Source organism: Phyllostomus hastatus, unplaced genomic scaffold, assembly GCF_019186645.2.
Source record: "Phyllostomus hastatus isolate PE091 unplaced genomic scaffold, TTU_PhHast_1.1 phas_contig_210, whole genome shotgun sequence".
NCBI lineage: Eukaryota > Metazoa > Chordata > Mammalia > Chiroptera > Phyllostomidae > Phyllostomus > Phyllostomus hastatus.
In genome coordinates this window covers 9,600,640-9,606,639 of record NW_025333737.1, presented here as the reverse complement: position 1 = coordinate 9,606,639, position 6,000 = coordinate 9,600,640, and positions in this window count along the sequence as shown.

Genomic DNA, 6,000 nt, shown 5'->3' with positions numbered 1-6,000 from the left:
CTCGTCTAACTCACCACAGTTGCCATGTTACCCAGAGGCAAATCAGGCACCAGAGCTGGGCACTGACTGGTCCCGAACGTCCTGCTGCCCTCGCCTACAGGGCCCACACTCTGGAAGGGACATACCTGCGCTTTTGTACTTCAGGTGGTCTCAGGAAAATACAAAATTATCTCTAGTCACCTAAAAATATTCATTGACTGAGGCTGGACATGGGAATAAAAGTAATGTGAGTAAGTAGAAGATTAAGCACAAAACCTGTTGTTTCCACCTAGCAAAATAAAAAATAAGATCACTTCTCACAACTCCTCCCAAGATGCGTGGGCCAGTCGTGATCACCTGTCTCCTAGACTAACGCTGAAGGCACTTCTCCCCACGCCAGGCAATCCCTTGCACATTACATTTAAAAGCTTCAAATGTAATGATAAGGTCTAGCACTACAGTGTTCGAACCCCAGATGGCTTCTTTCTGTCCTTTCTGCCTCAGTTACCTAGGGACCAAAGTCCTTGCCAGGGCTCACCTGGCCTTCAGGCTCCTCCTCTGGGGGCTCATTTCCTGCTCTCCTGGCTGTTGCTCTGGCCCCCGGGGGCCCTCTGAGGTTCCACTGACAGCCAATGGTGCTCTGCAGAGGGGTCTGATATCCACTGTTCCCTCTGCTTGGAATAATCTCTCTCCATAGCCAGCCGGTTCAACATCCATCCCTTCTGTCAGCTTTCTACTTATAAGTGACACCTCCTCAGACAGGTCTTCCCTGACCACACAACCCAAAATAGCAGCCTTAGCCTACAGCCCTTACCCTTGCTGTTTTTCCTGGTAGCATCCACCACCTGAAAAACATCTGTCTATTTGGCTTCTATTGATTGTGTCTGGCACTAGAATATAAACTCCATGACAGAAGGCACTCTATTTGATTCTCGGCTGAATAGAACATCAGCTGCGTGGAGTCAGCTAGTATGATTAAACAACTTACAGAGATTGAGTTGTTTGATCTTAAGTCTTTACAACCAACCCCACGGTGAACTCATTTGTGCGTATATTGTTGGGAGGCCTCTATGCGGGGTGCTTCTCATGCATTACCTAATTTAATTTTGCTATTGAGTGAGGGCTACTACTAACCCTAGTTTACAAATAAGGAGCCTGAGAAAATGAGAAGGGGCAAGAGAGTGGCCGCCATCACACAGCGGGTCCGGACAGCCTGGGGACTCACTCACATCATGGCTTGTCTCAAGGACTCTTCATTATCACACTGTCTGAAGCACCAATGAGAAATTCCCATTCAACCCACATTTTCCTCAGGACCAATTATAAATGTCCGTGATGAAACAGGAGCCGTTATAACAGCCTATCGGACCCCCATTTTCTCCTTTCTTTCAGAGTAAAATTGTTGGTTGCCAAAAGGCAGGCAGTGAGTCGACCTTTCATGTCACCATAATTACGAGAAGGTAGGGAACGTGCATGTAGCAGAAAGGGCTAAATTCAGAATTCTCAGCACAAGAGACGCTCAGGTTCAGAAAGAGCCTTGAATTTATCTCCATTTTAATGTCTTTCCACATTTTAAAATATTAGTTGAAAGGGGGGATTTGAGAAGGCAGACAGCCAAAGTAAACATTCAACACACTGTTATACTAGAATTTTATTATACTCAAGTTCACAGGCGCCTTTGCTGCCGCTGCCTGTCCAGCAACTGGTGAATCACTGCTTGTGTCTGAACAGGAGACAAATAGAATGGAAAAAATATCCATTTCTCTGTCTGTGTGTGTACTTTAACAGGCAGGACAGTTGCCTCATGCACTTATGATAACAAAGTGGTAAAAAAAATAACACACAACAAATCCCTGGTTTAAGTATTGAATTTAACTTCATTTTTTATGCCAGCGTGACACAGGTTTTTATTTTATTTTATTTTATTTTTACTTTTATGCAGCAGACATTTATGTTTTCATATTGTCATGGAGACGGACTGGGATTCAGATGATTCTGCACATTATTATGGAATAATTTGTCTTCCGTGAAGTCATGTTGTTAGTGATATATACTGGGGATAGAACAGATTAAAGAAGCAAGCTCAAGAGGGTCTGTTTATGCAGTGGGGCAAGTCCCTACACAAAGAAGAATGAATTAATAATAGAAGTAATTTAGAGGTTCTGGCAAGTATATGGGTGGTAAACCATGACTATAGTTGACTCTTAAAAGTTGGGCTGCCTGCCCCTGGGGAAATACTTATGTTTTTTTCAGGAAACACGGAGGCTAAGATAGGATTCGCTCAAGGGTAATAACTACTAGTGTCCTAGCTCCTCAAGAAATAAAGATATGTGTACGTGAGTCCTCAATTTCCCCATCTGTAAATTTGAATTCACAGATAAAATGTAAGGTTTATTCTCTAAAGACAAAAACGATGAAGCTGAGGAAGCGGGCAGCACCCCTGTCCATCAGCCCACTGAGCCATCTCTCTGCCTGCGCGATCTCTTTTGGTACCTGGAGAGACGAGACCATTTCGGGAGCTGGGAGTAAGCAGGAACCTTTGTCAAGTCCATTGTGGGGACACGGTCTCATGCCAGCTTGGATTAAAATTGCAGCATGCCTTTGTTTTTCTGTGATTTTTTTTCTTTTGGAACATTAATTTTCATTTTGGAATAATTTTAGATTTACAGAAAAGCTGAAAATATAGTACAGAGTGATCTTGCCCAGTTTCCTTTAGAGTTTTCAACTTAGATTACTATGAAATGTGTCAAAACTAAGAAACTAACAATGGTACATTACTGTTCATTACACTTCAGTTTTTATTTGGATTTCACCAGTTTTTTTCCATCCATATATCCCTTCTTTGTCCTCGGATCCAACCTGAGATACCTTACTGCATGTAGCAGCTTTTTCTTGTGTTCTTTAAATGGAGCTGGGAAGCGGGTAGAATGTAGCACCCACAGGTCGGACAAGCAGGCGCTGGCTGAGCCCTAGACCTGACTATCACCAAGGAGCTGAGTGACCTTGAGCTATTTGACCTCTCTGAGCTTCTAAACTCCCTACAAATGCATTCTCTGCAAAAGGAGGACCAAGCACACTGTGTATGAGCTAGGCTGTGAGGCAGATAGAAATTGCCTTTCTTTGGTTTGTGCCAGTAAGACAATGCAAAGGAAAGTAACCACGTACGCTCTCCTCGCTAGCCTCTGTCTGCATCTGCCAAACTTGAGTGGACTCTGCCATTCAGGAAGGAATAAAAGAGAGATACTACCAGTGGATCAAGCTCCAGAAAAAGGATGATGCTGCTTGGGAAAACTAGGGCAGCTACTCACTCTCAAGTCTTCTCCCTGAAGGAATCTACCTTGGAGCTAAGGGCTGAGTGGCCTGGAGGCAGAAAGAAAGGGACGGAACTTCGCTGGGAGGAGATGCCTGGGAAAAGGAACCTAGTAGCTACTGTCTCTCTCCTTGTGCACCCCCACGCCCCCCACTTTCCTGCCCCTCTCTCTCAGCAGGATACCGATCCTGCAAGCATGCAGGGCCAAACAAAACGGGACTCACAAATATGTAACTGTTTTCCTTAGCTCATGGCATAAATCAAAAAAAAAAAAAAGAAAGAAAGAAAAAATTCTGTTAGCACAGGGCTCAAGAGTGTTTATTTTTTTGCCAGCTGCAACATGCTACCCTCACAGGGGATCACCTAAAACCAGTTACGGTTTAGGTTGGAGGGGGACGTCAAACTTAAGCTGCGGGCTTGGCCTCTCTCAATGAATTACGACCTTGTCAGGGGCCTATTTTTTTAAATCAATGCAGGTTTTCTATCAAATCAAATACCTGCACACTAAATTATATTTTTGGTGCCAGGCTGGCTCTCCAATTTTTTTCCCTTTGCTAGTTTTTTCCAGTCTCCTCCCCCACCTCTCCCCGCCTTGCCTTACTGTGGTACAGACAGTTTTTGTCCATAAGAAGAAATGGAAAAGCAGGCCTTACACTTGGGAGGAAAGGGGGCACTGTCCTGTACCATTCTATGTGCATGCACTACCACTGATTATAATCTGTCTCAGCAGCTTAAATGACAAAAGTGTTCCTACAGGCTAATAGAGTGAAGGGGGTCCCTTGGGACCATCCATCCAGTAGCTGTGAAGTCATTTGCTTTAGAAAGAACACGTTTTATTTCTTCTTTTCACAAATTTTTGGTGGAGGTGGACCTGAGCTGGGGGTTGGGGGTGCTTCTAAATACAGGTGTTGGGATGAAGAGTTGAATATTTAGATAATCTTTTAAATACAATTTTGAGACATGCCTCCCCATCATATAACTTTATAAATGTGAGTAGATTTTAGAGAATCAAGGAATTTTTCTTCCTTCCCCTCTCCTTACTTCCCTTCCTGCCTCCATTCCTTTCTCCCTTTTTCCTTTTTGTTGATTCTTCCTTTCGTTCGTTAATTACTTCTTTGAAACAAGGAAAGAAGACTCTTCTGCCCACGACTCCTGTTCTTCCTGGTTAAGTTAGATATTGAATTTTAGAAGTGAGTTTGCCTCCTGAACTGGTTGCGTTGTGGAGCCAGCAGAGGCTTGTCAGAGTACCTGTCCAGGAATTGCCACAAGGCTCATTTTCCCAAAACTGAGTGCCCATGTCTCCACGTCCCCTGACAGCAAGGCCGCTGAGGCCGATAGCTCCATGTTGTCATGAAAGGCAGACACCTTACATGGCCGGGAAGTCTTTATTTGGTGGTTTTTCAATTAAATGCCGCATGTACTTCAGGGCATATGTCAAGAATCCTCAAATGAATCGCGTACCGTTTTCAGTAGCAACTGTGATGGATAAAACACCGACAGGGAAATCCCAACTGGCGGTGTTTGCGGCTCCCCAACGCAAGTCCAGCATTTTCTGGTTGGTGGGACACTGCATGTTCCTCCCACCTCATTTCCCCCCACCTTATTCAGCCAGAAGCCCCCTTGCCTGGTGTAATCTTTGCTGATGTTGGCATACTGAAAACTTTCTTGCTCAGGCAGTCTTGGTTGTGAGCTGTTTTCCCCACTTGAGAAGTTCAGGGTGGAAAGACATACCAAGAATCATTCTGGATGGGAAAAGCAGAGTGAGAAAACCATTCACAGACTCAAGTGAAAAAGCTAAGACAGGGAAGTATATTAGATACAATTTAAGGTACACCAGGGCCCACCTACTCTGACCATTTCTTCCTGAGTTTGTAATTCAATTGGACAAATATTTTGCTAATTTCTTACAATGCCAAAGTTTCCATGAGTAGACTAGCTGTTACAGGATACAAATATGACTAGAACATGGTTCTTAATCAGAGAAAGCTTTAGTCTAAAGGCATAGGGAGGCCCTGGCTGGTGTGGCTCAGTGAATTGAATGATTCACAAGCCTGTGAACCAAAGGGTCATGGGTTCAATTCCCAGTCAAGGCACATGCCTGGGTTGTGGTACATGTCCCCAGTAGGGGCTGTGTGAGGAGCAACCACACATTGATGTTTCATTCCCTCTTTTTCTGCTTCCTTTCCCCTCTTTCTAAAAATAAATAAATAAAATATTTAAAAAAATAAAGGAATAGGGAGGAACCTAAACCACCAGTGATAAAACAAAAAAGACTGCAGCAAGTGATGAGTGGACAGGTTACATTTGAAGCTCAGCATCCAATCACCTCACCCCAATGTTCCTTGTGGAATCTTCAGTCCATCTGACATGGATGGAATTAACCTTGGTCTCAGTGTCAGGGGTGGGCTGTGATTGATCTAAGCTAATTAATGAGTTTGGTTTCAGTGACTCAATGAGAGCTGGGGTAAAACCTACTTCTCACTAATGAAAAGACAACAGGTGTACATAGACTAGAGCCCGGATCCAAGAGGAAGTGGCCTGCAGTTTGACGTAAAGTCAAAGACCAATAACGCAAGAATTTTAAAGAGTAAATATTGCCCGTAAAACTGTTAGCTTGGGTCCAGGCAAATGGTAAGAGATCAATGAATATTAGCCAGGAAAATATATATGGATATATTTCTCATTTCTCACAGTTAACAGGATTTGGAGAT